The 19,724-nt window shown below is 40.3% G+C and overlaps 2 protein-coding genes and 1 long non-coding RNA gene across 6 annotated transcripts in view; 1 reads left to right on the top strand and 2 right to left on the bottom strand.

Moving 5' to 3' along the window:
* Positions 1-19,724, bottom strand: part of LOC134076974 (deleted in malignant brain tumors 1 protein-like) — a 330,477-nt gene that overhangs the window by 257,210 nt on the left and 53,543 nt on the right. The window lies entirely within an intron of this gene.
* Positions 1-19,724, bottom strand: part of LOC134076982 (leukocyte immunoglobulin-like receptor subfamily A member 2) — a 69,762-nt gene that overhangs the window by 40,698 nt on the left and 9,340 nt on the right. The gene's annotated exons all lie outside the window — the stretch shown is intronic.
* Positions 9,483-17,122, top strand: LOC134076988 (uncharacterized). Its single transcript, XR_009938640.1, has 3 exons — positions 9,483-9,717; positions 10,307-10,411; positions 16,975-17,122. It is a non-coding gene; the product is annotated as an uncharacterized LOC134076988 (long non-coding RNA).

The raw sequence follows: 19,724 nt of genomic DNA, 5'->3' as shown, positions 1-19,724 counted from the left end.
CCCGAATGCACCCACCCTGCATTCATCCACACACAACCCACCTAAAACAGCCCTCTCTATGGCGGAGTTATGCTAGGGGAAGGGACTGGCCATTAACCCCGGCCTGGGGCTAACTATGCCCGCACACACACGCACAACACACACACACACACACACACACACACTCTCACATAGGCCTGTTAGTTCGGGGAGTCCCAGTTGCCACAGTTAGCTCACAGAGTTCAGGTAATCCACAGTAGCGATAGAGTCCACAAGTAGCCACAGTTAGCTCACAGAGTTAAGGTAGCAGTAATCCACAGTAGCGATAGCAATTCTGACGTTACGCACCAGCAACTGGTGTATAAAATTCTGGGCAGCAGAAACAGCCAAGTAAAGAGGGTAGCACCGTAAATCGATAAGGACATTGATGGGGCATTGATTGAATCAGCACAAACGTAGCACAAACGATTGAGACCATTTTTGGGAGTTTTGGACATTGATGGGGGGCTGGTGACGTCACGCGAGTAATAAATAAACCATAATAACGTGGAAAACATAGTAGCACAAATGTTTCTTTTAACGGCACAAATCAGCACACATGTAGCACAAACGATTGAGACCATTTTTGGAAGATTTGGACATTGATGGGGGGCTGGGTGACGTCACGCGTGAAACAAATTAAGTGGAATAGCTTAAAAAACATAGCAACACAAATGTTACTTTTAACGGCACAAACCAGCACAAACGTAGCACAAACGATTGAGACCATTTTGGGGAAATTTGGACATGTATGGGGGGCTGAGTGACGTCACTGGCCAGAAAATGTAAAGTTGAATTACTTAAAAACCCTTAACGGCACAAACGATAATTTTTACGGCACAAACCGGCACAAACGTAGCACAAACGAATAACAGTGTTTTTAATCATTTTTGAATAACATGGGGGGCCAGCTTCACGCAGGTGAACTTTTGTACCATTGGGCCCATGCAGGTTTTTTGTGGGCAGCCCTCACTCATAGGATTTTTTTTTTTTTTTTTGACCAACCAATGTACAAAGGCATTGCAAACCAAAAACAAAATACAGTATGCATCGTTCAGTGAATATTTTGATATTCTGTCCCTGATATTACTCTACACTCTAAAAACAGATTGTTCAAATACTAATATCATTGGTAAAGCCAGCATTGGTTGTTTTAACCAGAGCCCGTCCCTTATTAGACATTCTGGTTTTAACCAAGATGTTACTCATAACCAATCAATTGGTTATTCATCAATCAATGTTTTTGGTTGAATAGTCTACTTAGGCTATCTGTATTAGTTGAAAGCCAATGTCAGAAAAAGGGATAGCCTAATGGTTGGGGGCTATTTTTGTTTTCTAAGGTGGCCTTCACATTTTGGCATGTACTTTGATCGAACTTTAGCCCCAAGGTAGCATAACATGTACCTTTTCTGGAAACAAAAAAGGCCTACAAACAGTCACGTGTGTTGTTGGGGAAGGGGATATCGGGGTGACCGATACGGTCACCTCAAGTCTCAATATCAGCAGCCCTCCCTCACCAAGTGATGCAGCAACTTTCAACTGCCTTTGGTGAGGAGGCAGAGATGCAGGGTTGCCAACTTTGGGTGTTTGGCTGGAGTGAGATTTTGTGAAGTTGGGGGTGGGGGGGGGGGGGGGTTGCAAAAGGTATCAGCACAATCGTTAAGTGCAGGCCCCTTGCCAGACACACGGGCCGCCTAGACCACAACATATACTAACATGGTTGTTACACAGGTGAATATAATATATCAGCATGGGTTTCTCAATGTCATTTAGTGGTGTTGTAGACCGATACAACTCACATCCAATACAATATAGCTATTTACAGGAGGCTGTACTGTAGGCTAGGCTATCTATCTATCTATCCATACATACATTTAGGTCTATATATCTCATGCATCAGTTAGGAGCCATAGCCAGTGAAAAACATTATAAGAATTTTAATGTGTCACAATTGTTTTGATATTGACAATCAGTTAATAATTTTAATATCTCTTGATTTGATTTGGGATGCTAATGCTTGTTTTCTAGTAAAAAAAATAAAATAAAACTAAACAAGTGGAAGAGCAGTAACCTAGTTAATTATTTTGGGGCGCTACATAGCCTGCAGTGGTTCTCAAACTTTTTCTTTCATTCCCCACTTTGATCAAGGGGGCTTTCTCGACCCCCACCTGTCCATCATCATCACTCTAAAAAAGTAGTAGCCTAGGTCAAGCTCAAAATTGTCAAATTTATTGACATAACGTCACTTGCTAAATATACCTCAGTAACAGTTAGGCTACAGATAGGCCTAAATATCAGTTCAGAAATAGAGAAAATAAAAATCTAAATCAATGACCAATATTGTCAGTTTTTGTCATTGACAAGGTGTTAATCCTTGCTTCAAAAAAAGATGATTTCCAAAATTACAGAAATAGGGCCAACTATAGGCTACCATTGTGTTATAGGCTAAATGAAGCACAACCTCGTTCAAAATTTCAGTCAGGTCAGGTCAGGCCCTGACGCGAGCGCTTCCCTGAATGAAACAGTCCGTCCGTTGCGCATCGGGCGCTACCCCCTCTATCACGGTCTGCAGGCCATTTCTTTTACCTGCTATCGTATGTGCGCCATCCGAGTCCCTCACAGCTTTCCCATTTGATGTCATGTTCTGCCAGGTAGACTAGGGTAATTGTTGAGAATGTTGAATAGCTCATCAGCAGTGGCCCTACTTTTGACAGAATAGAATATCTTCGCTCGCTGTCAAGTTAACAAAGCGGACATAACTTTGTTACTGTCAGTGCCTACTGCCTGAAGTTGGAGAACAAGTAGAAATGTAGGCCTATTGCAATTTAAAAACTGGAATAGGCTACTGAATGGCTTCATTAATTGCATTAATTGCATTAACTGCCATCAGAAAGATTGCGCTCTGTCAAATGTCATTCATATCAGTGTGAACTTCGTGAGCAATCCGACAGAAACGAATGGTGCGCATTTTGCACTTCGCCCGCCGCAAATAATTTCTCTGCGCTGAGAACGTTGTAGACAGATATTATACCTATACCTGCTATTGATCTAAAGAGCCTATAGCCTATAGCCTATACATGCCTTAAGTTCGTCTTCTGTCTACAATAGGCTATGATCTGCTGTGGTCTAGTCACCAACTGATTATGAACGGGTTGAAGAAAAAGAAGAATGGATTTTGGCGTGACATTTCTTGTGTCTGCGTGAGAGCGTGAGATTGATGCTGAAATCGTGAGTGTCACGGCGGGAGCGTGAGAGTTGGCAACCCAGATGTCGTCTGTCTGGTTGTTCTTGAAAGTGTCTGAATCCTTTTCCCAAAACCATATTTGCTAACCTGTTAGCAACTTAGTTGGTTGGCAATGGGAAGTTGCATTGCAACCTCAAAGTTGCTAACTTATAGGCTACTGACTCAGCTTGCGTACCGACACACACACACACACACACACCATAGACTGTAAAAAAAATGTGTTATATCCATGACGAGTCTTGAGATAGTGAATTAGCCTAACAATGGCCCTCATTTATGAAACGTGCGTACGACCAAAAACAGGCGTAAAACCAGCGTACGCTTGTTTCCACGCAAAGTATCAATGTAAACGTGATCGGTGCTAAACGCTCAAATCTCACATCTAGCCTGAACTCGCGTACGCAAGTTTCAGGCAGCATAGCACCGTGCTGAATTGATGGACTATCTCGGACATAACACCTTTCCTGTACATGTGCAGCCTATTTGCTGTAATGTAGCATATTATATTGACACATTTTATGGCTTAGGATAGCCATATAGGAGATGATTATATTCTCTTTGGCAAACGCAACATTCATGAATTATATATTTTAAATTATTTTCAAAGGGCAAATTTCAGTGTCGTAAGGTTTTGTAATGAATGTATGTATGATGTGTTCTCTCTGCGAAAATAAAGTCTGTTGCACTTAAATCGCTCTAGTTTTCCGCCTTCCTTCATGACAGCTTCTAGCAGTTAAAATTAACAAGGTTTAGCTGGACGTCACTGTGGCTCGAGATCATGATGATCTCTTTTGGACATATAATGCACCTTCATGTCGCAAATTCTAGGGGCGAGGCCATTAAAACGAGCATAATATAGGGGTGTGATATTTAAATATCACCTTGTTTCCAGCCGCCACATTTATCAACACACGTTTATTCTTACGCTGGAATTGGAGTGATACGAAAGTTTGATGAATCACGCGTGAGCCCCGTCGTAAGATGATTTCTGCGCTCAGATATATACACTGGTTTCTACGCTCTGTTGATAAATAAGGGCCATTGTCTACTGATAACCAAAAAATAATTTAAAAAATGAGTAAACATTAAACCACATCATCACATACCCTTCACCATAGCTAGAGATTGGCATGGTCCTTTTTCCAGTAGGCCTATTAGCCTGTTTGATGCTCATTGAGCTCAATGCAAATCAAACAGGCTATTAGTCCTACTGGAAAAAGCCCAACAGGAAACTCCTTAAATTATGTACATGACTTTCATTGAATTAAATTCTACTTCCTGTATTAAATTTGAATTGTAATTCTACATCCTGTTTTTGACCTCAATTCATATTCAAACTCAAGAATTGAATTGGAATTTATAAGTCATTCTCAATTCAATTCTGAATTGTGCTAGCCTGACCTAGCCTTGCACGCCCTCCCAGTGACGTAGCCTAACACCTTCGGCGTTGCTGTCGCTGGTCTGGCCCAAAGCCATCGATATCTCAAAGTTGCGACACTACCATTGACTCCCGTGTACAAACAATGGCGGCACATCCGGGAACTATTCCATTGAGAATGGATGAATATCTCAGGTGTTATATTAAGACTTTTCTACATGACTTATAGTCGTGTGCATAATAATGCATTTTCATTGAGTAATATATGTGGAAATGCAGTTTACAGTAATTTTCATCGAGTATTTACCGTAAATATCAATGCGATCGCTGCTGTCAATCCCATAGTAAACCAGGGACCGAGGGAACTACTGAGTCTACCCACTAACCACGTGACCGCTCTAATCTGGCTTTAAGATGGAAGTCAACGGCTGTCGCAACTTTGAGATATCGATGGCTTTGGTCTGGCCAACTGCTCATCGGGGAGGATTTCTGAATTCCGCAAAACTGCGTAACTGCCCCCTCTGGTCGAGAACCAATCAACTTTGAGCAGCTCCAACGGCTCTGGGTAGAGGCGTGTTCAAGGCAGAGTTGTTATTGATTTAAACTCGGCAAACCCCTTTCTGACATTGACCAGTAACAAATCGAGGCACTTAAAGGAGGCGGGTCAACCAAGCGCTTGGAGAAACTGTTTAGCACATGCTCTTAGTCAGACTAAAGTCTCGCAGAGCCTTGAAAGTCGATGGCAATCAGGCTAAGCCTGACCAGCCAGACCCACATCAAGATAACCCTAGGCAGGACTCAATCGGAGGGGTGGGATAAACAGTTGTCTTTCAAATTCCTTCTCCACGCAATAGGATAACGCTAAACGAATCATCTTCTTGTTTTCAAGTAGCATGATGTGTAACCGTTGCAACTTCTGGTCGCATGTCAGTCACCATAGACCTCTGAAGTTCGCCTACAAAAAAGCCACCATCTTTGCCCAAATAAGGAGATCCGGTATCTTCAGATTTTTTCTATAGGAAAATAACATGGGTTTTTTCAATTATCGCACCTGTTAAACTCTCGCGGGGATGATGACATTGGAAATGCAGATGTTTTTCGCTACACAGTTTTGTCCACTGACATCTAGTGGATACTGTGATCTTCGGTAGGTGAAGACGGCACAGTTTGATCTTTGCTACCCCAGAGCTAACTTACAATGCAACTTGCCATAGGCAGTTAGCTTCAATTAACTCCCGGATCTCCTTATATGGGCAAAGATGGCAGCTTTGGATCCTTTTTGTAGGCGAACTTCAGAGGTCTATAGACCCACAAAAAAAGCTACCATCTTTGCCCATATAAGGAGTTACGGTATCTGACGATTTGTCCTATGGTTAATTAACATGGGGATTTGGAATTATCACACCTGTTAAACTCGCGGGGATGACAAAATCGGAAATGCAGGTGTTTTCCTGAACACACTTTTGTCCTCTGCCTTCGATAGGAATCTGTGATCTCCGGTACACGAAGGCGGCAGACTTTGATTTTTGCTACCCCAGAGCTAACTTGCGATGCAACTTGCCATTAAGTTAGCTCTGGGGTAGCAAAAATGAAAGTGTGCTGACTTCACGTAGGCCTACCGGAGATCACAGTATGCACAAGAAGGCAGAGGACAAAAGTGTGTTCAGGAAAACGTCTGCATTTAAGACTTTATCGTCCCCGCGAGAGTTTAACAGGTGCGATAATTCAAAATTCCCATGTTATTTTCCCATAGGAAAAATCGGCAGATACCGAATTTTAAAAATGCCAGCTTTTTTGTAGGCGAACTTCAGAGGTCTGTTATGTTAAGCCCGCCCATCGACTGTACACGATGTGATTAGTCTGGTGATTCTGCCAATGCCCAGCTCCCAAGCTAGAGTTCCTAGACTGACCCGGGCAGCCAATTAGATTTGCTGCCGCTAGGGGCGTCTAGATTTCTAGGCTAGTATTTTGCACAAGCCTGTCCCGAACATTAACAATATGCTGGCTTTCTGCCAGAGTGAACTTTGGTGTCTTTTTAGACTCTTGCCTTTTTAATGGCACACATTATTCCACCCAGTTGTAAGGCTGTGTGTCTAATTTTCTGATGTTATAACAAACCATTGTAAGATTGCTGAGTGTTTTTGGAGATATAGAGTCTTTATTGTCCTATAAAGGATATTCTTCTTCACACGTCATTTCATCCATAAAAGATGGATGTTTCTCCAAAATATTGCTGCATGATTCATTACACCACACCAAAGACAATATATTCTCCTCTCCATTCACTATGGTGTGAAACCAAACATGAATGTTCTTATGTTGTTCTTAAGCACAACGTAAGCTTAGTTGAAAGCAATAAACATTTTGTTCTCGATTGCGAACATTGTCAAATATTCATGGGAAGGTATATTTACTGTTGGTCACCTATTATGCAAGTATTTTCTTAAGCATATTAGCACATTGTGGCTGCTTTAAATGGTAGTGTTTTATGTTTTACTCACCTGCATAAAGAGTCTAAGTTGAGTTTAAACCAGGTCAAAAAATGACCATGAAATAATGATAGGCCTACGTACAATGTTCTTCTTTCAGACACATTTGAATTTGTATAGTGATGTTTGGAATGAGTTAATGAGAAGTTATGTAAACTGTACAAGATATATGGTTGCTTTTACAACGTAGATAAATAAATACCTTTTTTAATGTTCATGGCTTCTTTGTGTAAGCACAGGCAATAACCATAGTATATTGGTTATAATTAAACAAAGTCAATGGTAGGTTGTTTCCATATGGTACTAATATATTAGTCAAATTTAACCAATGAGATTACTCAATATATTATACTCAATGTATAGGTTGATTTGAAGTACAGTAGACTATCCATGCTCAGTAGTCATCAAATGTGAATAAACTGGAGACATTTTGGATGGAAGAATAGTTCAAAATACCTGGAACCAGAATTCAGGGACTTACAGTATCTGTAGCTATCTGTAGCACAAAAACAATGTATCTACAAACTAAATTTTTGTAAGCTAATATAGCAAAGCTAATATAGCTTGGTGTCTGTCTTGTTTTGTGTATTGATTGGTTTGTGTCTACCTGTCTATTGAATGGTGCTGGCCGCCAGGTATATGTTCCCCCTTCAAATGTATAGTATGTGTTTTATTTATTTAAAAGAAATGCTTGTAAATCATACCATTTTCCTCATGAAGACTGTTTATGTAAACCTAAAGGACTGTTAAGAATGACAAGGAAGATTGTTGTTAAGATGAAAATGGTTTGTAATCTATGGTGGTAACATTCATTCATCTTTGAAAATGCCTTATTTTTCAATATAGGATTATAGGCACAATATGCACTTTAATCTACCAAATTTCAAGTCTGATAAAATGATTCTTAAAGGGGTCTAAGTAAAGATCCTTTCACACTAATCCTTGCCATTTGTTTTGACAAATAAGGTTTGTAAGTAAGTATCTCAAATAATCAGAAAGACGTGGTGAACTAAGGTGGAAAAAACACTTACATTATATTTTTTGTAATTTCTTGTTGCAAACTTGTAGAATTCAGTTGACTACTTCAACATTTGATTTACTTTATCAGTGCAAAAATCTGCTGCAGACACATGAAATTGGCGCATGCGCATTTTGTTTATCAATGGGATTTCACGTGCGCTTGATTCGGCCAGGGATTTGGCAGACTTCACACAGACAAACAACATTTGAAACTATCTTTCGAAAACGAACGACTACATACTTAAACGTAAGTAAAACATTTAATCAAACTATACAGTATTCATTGTTTTAAATGACAGTCTTGAACATTCCGTGTCGTGTTGATTAATTATGATTAAGAAATAATCATTTGACTAGCCAAATGCTGTTAATAACTAGCCATAGTTAGCTATGTCTAGTTGTTAGCCATAACTCAACTCTTTATACAACTCAACTAATGGTAATACTAGCTTGATATGTTGTGGTAAGATTTAATCTTTTGTCACTGACTGTTTCCCTAATGAACATGTTGTTCCTAAAACATTCACTCATGCAACAACGGAGGCGTTTCTGTAGCTTTGTATGCTAGCTACCATCTGGTAACGTAAGGTAACTGTGTTGAACGTTATTAGACATCAATAGAGCCATATATGGTCGTGCTAGTCAGTGACAACTGCCACTATGTGGTTGACGGGATCAAGCACGGAGTGTGCAGGACTGGACCGCACGCAGGTTAAATGTTGTTTGAGGGATAACTTTGTTGATGATTACCTTTTGAAGCATTTGGAATACTTTTATCTGGGACAGTGTTCAGCTCTGCAGTCGAACTTGCTATTTGAACAGAGGAACGACCGATGATGGGCTACATTTGTGGCAATAGCCGAATGCAACATTGATATACTTTCAGTTGTTTATACTTTTACTCGATTACAGAAATATAAGTTGTCCTCTTGTCTCAGTCCTAGAGTGATGCAGTCCACCTTTCTCTTTGCCATCAAGATGTTGTGGAGGTTGATTCCCATATCAGAGAAATTAGTCAAATATGGCCTGCTCTGTTTCTCAATGATGAGGCAAGTATTAATGTATTTCTCTGCATGTCTGTGTATATCTATTTGTCTATCTATGTATTTTTTGCACATTGTTTATAAGCTTAAAGGAAATATCTGGTCATGGTCAAGTGCATAGGCAATAGAACAGGAACATTTGATCAGGTTATCTGCAAATGTTACAAAATTCATATACTTTCAATGTTTTCAGTAAGCAAATCAAACCAGCACAATTTAAATAGCTCAACAAGTGTTTTCTCTCAATTTGACACAAGTTGACACCAAAAAAGAACTAGTGCAGTCTCACACTTATTCAACACCTTCATAACAAGTGTCTTTCATATTTGGAAGAGCACATATGTGTTTTAACCTGTTGCAAATGCATCTTAGCTCATTCCTAATGGGCAATGGCCTCCAATCCTCTCTTAGGACTCCCTAAGTATTTTAATGAATCCATCTTCCCCTACACATGCTGCATGTTTTCCAGAGGAAGCAAAGATGCCATATTGCATCACCGAGCCATCATCATTCAACACAAGTCAGGTATTTGGCAGTCAGTGTATGCCCAATTTTTCCCCTCTAGACTTACTGCCGTTTCATCGGCATAAACAGAACAGAACCCACAACTGTATGCTGTAATTGAGTCTCATGAAGTATATAAGTATATATCCTTTTTTGATCCCGTGAGGGAAATTCGTTCTCTGCATTTAACCCAATTTAACCGAATTAGTGAACACACATAGCACAGCGAGGTGGGTTAGGTGCCTTGCTCAAGGGCACTTCAGCCGTGGACTGGTCGGGGATGGAACCGCAACCCTCCGGTCACAAGCTCGAAGCCCTAACCAGTAGGCCACGGCTGTCCACAAGCATAGGCTGTAAACTGCATCATGTATGAATTAAGAGTAAAAATTACAATGGCTTTGTAATACTTTAGCAGTTGGTCTGCTATTTAGTATATGTTGTACCAAGTGTTCTTGTTCTTTTTCCTGCTGATAGTACAGTGACCATCTCAACCTAAACCAACAAATTTCCCGTGGGAAATTTCCTGTAACTGATGCAGTCTATAGCTAAATTAAACACCAATTGGGAATTGTGTCAAATATTGTCATTCTTTCTGTATCTCCATCTACAGTATGTGCAGGTGGCAGATATCACAGCACATAGGAGAAGGATAGCCCTGGAAGGACTGCCGCTTTTCTTCAGGGAAGAGTCTACATGCCTTTTCAGGAAATGCCTGGTAAATACTAGTTTTGTTTCATTGTGGCCTACCAGGCCTATGTCAAAAGCAGCCTTGGGTAAAGCTGGGAAAGATTAAACACACGGTTTCCACACCGTGGTAATCAACCGTGATAATTATGATATTTGAAATGAAAGCGGTAATTGTTATCGTCAACATTTTTAATCATTGTTTACCGTTACACCGGTAATCGTTACTTGGGGGTTTAAAGTTCTGATTTCTTTACTTGTGTAGATTTTTTTAAGTTAATACATTTCATGTCAGTAGTCCAGTCAGACATAACTGTTGAAAAAAATGTGACATGTACAATACTTATTTTCACTGCTGTATATACGTAAGGGATAATGTATAGAACGCTGGTCATTATCGGGAAAATAAGGACCGACAGGGCGAACCGGACCCTGACGCTCACCTGTCTTGACTCACATATGAACTTCAGTCACATCCCATCCTTAATCCATAGGGTTTATTATGATGTCAGTCCACTCTTTGCAGCTATAACAGCTTCAACTCTTAGACTTTCCACAAAGTTTAGGTGTGTGTTTCTGGGATTTTTTGACAATTCTTTCAGTGGCACATTTGTGAGGTCACACACTGATGTTGGACGAGGCGACTGGCTCTCAGTATCCACATTAATTCATCCCAAAAGTGTTCTATCGGGTTGAGGTCAGGACTCTGTGCAGGACAGTCAAGTTCATCCCCACCAAACTCTGTCATTCATGCCTTTATCTATCTATCTATCTTTATGGACCTTGCTTTGTGCACTGATGCACAGTCATGTTGGAACAGGAAGGGGCCGTCCCTGAGCTGGGCTTGGTCCCTTAGTTCCAGTGAAAGGAACTCTGAATGCTTCAGCATTAACCAAGAGATTTTGGACAATTCCATGCTCCTAACTTTGTGGGAAATTTGGGGATGGCCACTACTTGTTCCAACATGCCCGTGCACCAGTGCAAGGTCCATAAATACATGGATGACAGAGTTTGGTGTGGATAAACTTGACTGGCCTGCATAAAGTTCTGACCTCAACCCAATAGAACACCTTTGGGATGAATTAGGATGAATACTGAGAGCCAGTCACCTCATCCAACATCAATGTGTGACCTCACAAATGCACTTCTGAAAGAATGGTCAACAAATCCCAGAAACACACTCCTAACCTTATGGGAAGACTTCACAGAACAGTTGAAGCTGTTATAACTGCAAAGGGTGGACTGATGTCATCATAAACCCTATGGATTAAAGGGATATTCCACCATTTTTGGAAATAAGCTAATTTTTCACCTCCCCTCGAGCAAAACAATTAATATTTACCTTTTTCCCGTTCATCCAGCCATTCTGTGAGTCTGGCGATACAACTTTTAGCTTCAGCCTAGCATAGCTTGGAACTACATGGAACTACACTCTCATCTGGCGTAATAATCAAGGGAAGTTGCAAACGTACCATGGGCGCAGTGATATCTGAAAATAGTCCCCATAGGCAACAAGCAGTAGTAGTGCGTGATATCACTGTGCCCATGGTACGTTTGCAACTTCCCTTGATTATTACTCCAGATGAGAGTGTAGTTCCATGTCAAATCAGCCTAGAAAAATGCCAGGTTTCATTTTCAGTTGGTCTTATTGCACTCTAACTTGAGAAGAGACACGTTTTAAATGGGAAAATTACCGGAAATCTTAGTTACTTTTAAGCATGATGCTAGCAGGCGAGAAGCTAATGGTCTAATCCGATTCAATGATCTATGCCAGGCTGAAGCTAAAAGTTGTATCGCCAGACTCACAGAATGGCTGGATGAACGGGAAAAAGGGAAATATCGATCGTTTTGCTCAAGGGGAGGTGGAAAATATTTCCAAAAATGGCGGAATATTCCTTTAAGGATGGGATGTGACCGAAGTTCATATGTGAGTCAAGACAGGTGAGCGAATGCTTTTGCCAATATAGTGTATTTCTTGTATACCTTATACACCTTGTCATTCGGTGGTATTATTTTTATTATTATTATTTAATTTTCTAAATTCTTGAGTAAATGAGAGATCTGGGGCCTCATGTACAAAGACTTGCATGGAATTCTTACTACAACATTGCGTACGCGAAAATCTGGAAAGAAGCGTACGCACAAAAAAATTCAGATGTATGAAACCATGCGTACGCAGCAATCCACGCAGCTTTCCTTTGTACATCCCAAATAACGTGAAATTAAGCGCACATGCATGAGCCAGAGGAGGCTCCTCCATTGAGGAAAGGGAGGAACAACCTCCCTAAAACTTCAGGGATTTTTTTTTTTTTTTTTTATCTGATAAATTATTCTTAATATTACTATTTGGACACGTTGAATGAGCTAAAATCGTTCTCCTAGGTCAAAATGCCAACAGCACCCCCTATCGCAATGCAAAATTACTGTACGGAGGAGCTTCCTCCTCAAACCCCTCATTGAAGTCCATTATAAACTTCTCAGACCCCAGCGGCTCGTGAACCCCGTCGTTTTCAATGGGCAAGGGAGGAAGCTCCTCCGTTGGAGTGGGCGGGTCTAGCCAGAGGCTCTGGAATTTAGCGCCAACGGTGAACCAATAAGCAGCTAGCTCCTCTGGATTACACCGTGCAAGACCGTGATCTGCCTGCGTCCACCACAACGAGAAGAATATTGTGTTGAACGGGAGGCTTGTTTTACATTGCTAATTGCTCGTGAAATAAATACTACAATGGCATCAGAGGACGCTGTCCATGTTTTTACTGAACAAACCATTTTACACATTCAATTACAGTGCAAAGGTTAGGATCAAAGCAGCAGGAAGACCAGTTCCAAAAATCCATATTCCAAAAAAAGATCGTAATGCTAAATCTAGTGTAGTGAATGCTACATGGTATGACAAATACTCGTGGCTACTAACTGGTAGCACAGAAAACAGTCGGCTATACTGCTGGCCTTGCCTGCTAATGGGGAAGTCACGAACGTGGACAGTTCAGGGATTTACTGACAATTTGGATATTTGGATAGCCAGGATAGGGCAACAAAACGCCAATTTGGAAATTTGGATAGGGCAACAAAACGCCACGATTTGTGTGATGAGCACATTGAAGCTGTAATCCGATTGTCATTGCTGGGCACAATGCCAATTGATCAGGTTATGGACGAAGGTGTGCGGTTGCAGACTGCACAGCATAATGCAAAGGTGCGCCAGAACAGGGAGCCTGTGAAGCGTTTGATTAATGCTACTGCCTATCTGGGCATGCAAGAACTGTCTTTCAGGGGGCATGACGAGGGGGCTGATACAGACAACAATTCGTCACTATTTACAGGCATGTCTAAAACCATACAAAACGATCTCATTTCGGCAATATCCAAAACATTTTTCCTGACTTCCCAGAACTAGATTGATTAACCCTCTGGAGTCTAAATCCCTCCCTGGGGATTTGAAAAACTGTTCCAAACACACATGTCAATCTTTGCTAGTTTTTTTGTCCTAGAAACATATAAGTGACACCATAAACCTTTAATCAACTAGTTAAAAGAGAATGTATCAATGGCACTTTGTAAAAACAATAAAAGAAAACCCTAGGATTTCAGTCCTCTCACCTGCAGCAGGCCCATTCAACTTACAGTAATTTGCATTTGAAAGAGACACACACTAAGTGACCCATTAGTCTGACTTTTTTCCAATTTGTAGTAAAACTACATAACATTTTTAAATGTTCTTATTACTTATATGGAGCCAACACCATTGTTTTCAAGGTTTAAACTTCAAAAGTCTTAGCTCGATATATATTTATAGTGTATTTTTATACCTTTGACCTTTGACCTTTGAAAATTGTTTTTTAAATAGTTGTGTTTACACTGAATTATTATAAAAAGTAATTTCATTACATCCACTTTACTCTCATATAATTATTTTGGAGGATCTCTTGAATATAACCATATGTGCCACTTTTGCATAGATGTTTTTAGTTAGATGAAAAACTTAAAAATCTCAAGGTATAGCTAGCTGCCTCAAAGTGCCTGAAAAGGCCCCGGACCTCCAAGTGTTAACATTTGCATTTATTAATTTAGCAGACACTTTTATCCAAAGTGACTTACATATGTCAATTATATAACAAAGATCATTGTCCCTGGAGCAATTTGAGGTTAAATGCCTTGCTCAAGTGCATAACGGTGGTTTAAATGTCTGGGTAGGCGGCCTACATACTCTATTGTTCACATATGCCACCAACACCATCACAACCTCACATTTGCCAATATGCCACCAACACCATCACAACCTCACATTTGCCACTAACACCGATCAAGTGCACCTTCCTTCCTCCCTTATTTTTATAACCACCAGCCGCCACTGGCATGAGCATTATACTCCACCCCCTCTCCTCCCTCAATCACACTCATTTTGATATGCTAACTAGAAGGCCACTCGAAAACTCAGACCTCCGCGAAGGCAAAACGCCTTATCCCACAATATTAATAAGAGAAAAAAATCATTTGTGGATCCATCCGTTCTTGAACCTGCTACAAAATGTAATAATTTATATAATCAAATCGAAAAAGTATTAAACGTTTATTACCAGCGATTGCGAGGTAGAAGTGCTCTTATCAGACAACATGGTAAAGACAGTAGCCTACGTCTTTATCATCTGTAATTAATAACAAAAAAAAAACAGTAGAGGCAGAGCGTGGCAGTGGCTACAAGGGTCAGAGACCGTGGCAGATTCATTGGTCAGTCTGCAAGTGACAAGGTTCACATAACGCGGTTTGTTGGGCATTTCAAGCATTACAAAATAACTGCAATAATTAAAAGGTAATTAAATCACACGTGTCCGAGTAAGAACACGCATCGCGCACCCATAGTAAGTTTATCCACGCTTTGCCACGACGATTTCTGGATCATATTCCTATATTTTGCACAAGTGTTACAACAATAATGTGAATGCTTACTCGAGGAAAGTCAAAGTAGCCTATGCAGTCAGTCAGGGAAATTGCTTCAATTCGCACTAAGCTATTCACGCGGATCATCTTGTCCCATTTGTTTTTTGTTTTACTGAAAACTGTCGGAAATATGTTAAAACACCCGGAAAATGTTTTAGACATGGACATATGCGTGAAGCCGACCACATTCATCACAGATTTCGAGGAAGGAAAGCTCTTCGAAATCTGAAATGTTTGATAAGCAAGTGAATAATCATGTATGGAACTAAATATAGGCATTATCTCTATACGTTTCACATTAGGCTACCTAATTCTTGATATCCTCTGATAAGACTACAGTTTTAATTGCAGATATAGGCTGTTGCATAGTTTGGTACTATTAACGCATGTTGCATGGCCAATTATCTAGAAACATATGCCTATTTCGAAGTGCTATTTTTAATATGCTGTGCAAATAAAGGCCTTGATTCGTGATCAACTAATGTTGTTGCGCTGCATTGCCTCTATGTGTCGCCAACTGACGATACACACTGGAAATGTGCGTACGCCAGGCATGAAGCTTGCGTGGAGGACCGCACATTCTCACATTCAAGTCAGTCTTTGTACATCCGGACGTGAGCGTGAGACTTAGAGTACGCAGCATTTTTGTGCGTACGCAAGCTTTGTACATGAGGCCCCAGGTGTGTTAAAACGTGATTATACGTTGTTTTGCCTCAGCCCTCTTTTTAAATGTTGGAAATGTCATTATACTGTCAACGAAGAGTGGGACTACTTTGAGCTAGCCTGGCACGCCGTCCCAGTGACGTAACACCTTCGGCTTTTGCTGTCGCTGGTCTGGTCAACTGCTAATCGGGAAGGATTTCTGAGTTCCCGAAATCTGCGGAACTGTCCCCTTTGGTCGAGAACCAATCAACTTTGAGCAGTGGCTCTGGGTAGAGGCGTGTTCAAGGCAGAGGAAAGAGTGTTGTTGTTGGTTTAAACTCGGCAAACCGCTTTCTGACATCGACCAGTAGCAAATCGAGGCACTTAAAGGAGGCGGGTCAACCAGCGCTTGGAGAAACCGTGTTAGCACAGGCCCTTGGTCAGACTAAAGTCTCGCAGAGCCTTTGAAAGTCGATGGTAATCAGGCTAACTTTGAGCCTTTCTGTAGTTTAAAACAGCGATTTGGCTATTTAGCTACAACTAGGAGGCGGTCTTCTCCGGCCTGCCTGAACGTCTGCTTGAAATTCTGCTCCCCGGCAAACTGCATTCCAAATTATTATGCATATGCAGTCTTTGTTCATTTTCCAGAATAGTCTATAGCTACACCGGCATTCTCTTTTAACATAGACAGCCAAATTTGCCTTATACTGCTCTGACATTCTGCAGGACAGGAGTACATGATTTAAAAATAAATAAATGAATACAACTTGAAACCATCAAGAAATTCTGTAGTTGTCCAGTTGACAGTGGAATGATGTTCCTCCAACGTGCAGATAACGACCCCAGTGGTGCTTACTATAAAAGTAGTATAAGAATGTAGAAACCATGTAATGCCAATGTAATGTCATCAAGTGTTATTACATGTTCATGATGATGTGTCATGTTAGTGACAGGTTCATGTCACTCTGTCGAAAACCTCAAGTAAAGCGTTGCTATTTTTTAACACCCATTCAGATGCTGTGAGGAGAGTTGGATTTGTTGGTGAGATGCCACAGGCATCTAATGTTGAAAAAGAAATTAAGTCATGGCTACGAAACGCGAGAGACCAGGGTGGCGGACGACGGCAGAGGTTACTACAGCAAAACAGAAACCCTGATGCTAACGTGAGCTAAGGGGGGGGGGGGGGGGGGGGGGGCAAATGTAACAAATGTATTGCGGAGGTGTACTGTATTTGTTATTTGTTATTGCTGGGGGGAACACATGTTATACCTTTGTTATTTATTTATTTATTTATTTCATATACAGTGCCCTCCATAAGTATTTGAACACATGCTAAAGTTGAGTATAAAGAGGAATATAAAATCATCTTTTGGAAATTGATCTTAATGTCTTACTGTAAATACAAAAATGAGGAAATATCCAACATTTAAGGACACCAATTTTATATGTTAATGAATAATGTATCGTAAATAGATAAATGTTTTCCTTAAAATACAGGCGTCATAAGTATTTGAACCCCTATGTGTTAAATTCCCATAGAGGCAGGCAGGTTTTTATTATTTCATGGATCCAGGATACTATGCACCCTAAAAAAGTTCCCTTGGCCTTTGCAATTAAAATAACCCCACATCCTTACATACCCTTCACCATCCCTAGAGATTGGCATGGTGTTTTTTCAGTTAGTCTATTAGCTGGTTTCATGCTCATTGAGCTCAATGCAAATCAAACCAGGTAGTAGGCTAATTGAAAACAAAAAAAAAAAAGAAGCACCATACCAATCTTTAGGTTAAGTGAAGGGTATGTGATGATGTGGGGCTGTCTGCCTCATGAGAATTTAACACATGGTTGATTCCGTGTCAAATCAGGACACTTTCGGATCTCATTGTCACAGATTGCATTTTGCATTTTGTCCATGCTCAGGGTGGGAAATGAAAAAGAAACATTTGCATAAGACAAGTCAAATTGGTGTTTTTTTTTTTTTTTTTTGTCAAGTATTTTTATTGTTTTAAAGGAGTCTTAACATTGAATAAAGAATAGTACAATTCTGAATTCCCTCTACTTTTTCCCCCCATCCCACCCACACAAACATTCATGCCAATGTTAAACAAATATACATATACATACACATATACATATACACATTACCCACATAATGGAATAGAATTGTAATGTACATGTAGTAATAATACCATTAACAATCAAAAATAACTAAATAAATAATAATATAAATAATAATAATAATAAAATAAATAAATAAAAATAATCATAATAATAATAACAAGATAATAACCAATGTCTACTTTGGACAAACTATAATGTTCAGGATTCTAATTGCATGACTTTGCTACTCAACTTGTGCTGTCTGTCAGTCAGAAGGGAGTACAGTAAGCCTATCGAAATAAGTCAGCAGAGGGTCCCAGGTTTTGTAGAATTTTCTAGAGGATCCCCTTAGACAGTATTTAATCTTTTCCAGCTTTAAGAACATCATAACATCTGAAAGCCACACTGATGCCTTAGGAGGGGCTGTTGATTTCCATTCTATGAGTATCCTTCTTCGGGCTATAAGAGTTGCAAAAGCTATGACACTCTCTCTACGGTTGGGCATTACGACATCCTCTCCCAGTGCCCCAAATATAGCTGTTACAGGGTTGGATTGCAAGCGTAAGCCAAAGGCATCATTTAATATCTCAAATATTGATGTCCAAAACTGTCCCAACTTGGGACATGCCCAAAACATGTGAGTTAAATCTCCCCGGGCCATCCTACAGCGATCGCAAATATCATCCACATTAGTGTATATTTGGGCCAATTTCACCTTACTATAGTGCATACGATGGAGCACTTTAAACTGGATCAAGTTCAACCGTGCACAAGAAGAAGTTCCATTCACCCAACTCTGTGCCCTATCCCAGACAGCGTCAGATATATCAGTGCCAAATTCTTCTACCCATTTAGCTTTAATGGTATTCATTGTTGTTTCTTGGGATGACATGATATACTTGTATATAATGGAAATTTGGCCCCTAAAGGCCAGGGGAGTATGAAGTATATCATCCATGACTGACCTTTCGGGTATTTGCGGGAATGATGGGATTAGAGATCGAATAAAATGACGAATTTGAAGGTATCGGAAGAAGTTAGCTTTAGAGATGGAGAACGTATTTGCAAAATCAGTGAAATTAGGAAAAACTTTATTCATAAAAAAGTCTTTGCAAGTTATAAGGCCATGTTGTTGCCACTGTCTAAAGGAATCATCTAATTTTGCAGGGGGAAACAGATGATTATCACAGATTGGGCTATGTATGGACAACCCAGGCAGGTTAACTGTCTGCCTAAACTGTGTCCATATCCTCAAAGTAGAAGTCACTACTGGACTAGAGGAAAAGGAAGTAGGAGAGAATGGGAGTTTTGAGGTAACTAGAGCAGCAAGTGATGAGTGTTTACAACTCTTTCCTTCGGCATTACACCAGTCAGTTCCAGGGGTCTGGAACCAATAGACAATTTTTTGCAGATTTGCTGCCCAGTAGTAACTTAAAAGGTTTGGGAGTGCTAGCCCACCCTCCTGCCTTGGTCTTTCCAGGAATGTCCTACGCAGTCTAGAAGTTTTGCCCCCCCATAAAAAGTGAGAAAGCCGCCCATTTATTGAGCGAAAAAATGACTTGGGGAGAAAAATGGGTAAATTCTGAAAAAGATACAAGAGTCTAGGCAGCACATTCATTTTTATACAATTAACTCTCCCTGCCAATGTTAGATATAAAGTGTTC

This window comes from Sardina pilchardus, chromosome 3 (genome assembly GCF_963854185.1).
Source record: "Sardina pilchardus chromosome 3, fSarPil1.1, whole genome shotgun sequence".
Classification (NCBI taxonomy): Eukaryota; Metazoa; Chordata; class Actinopteri; order Clupeiformes; family Clupeidae; genus Sardina; species Sardina pilchardus.
The sequence above is the reverse complement of the archived record's forward strand: the minus strand, read 5'-3'. Positions and strand labels throughout refer to the sequence as shown.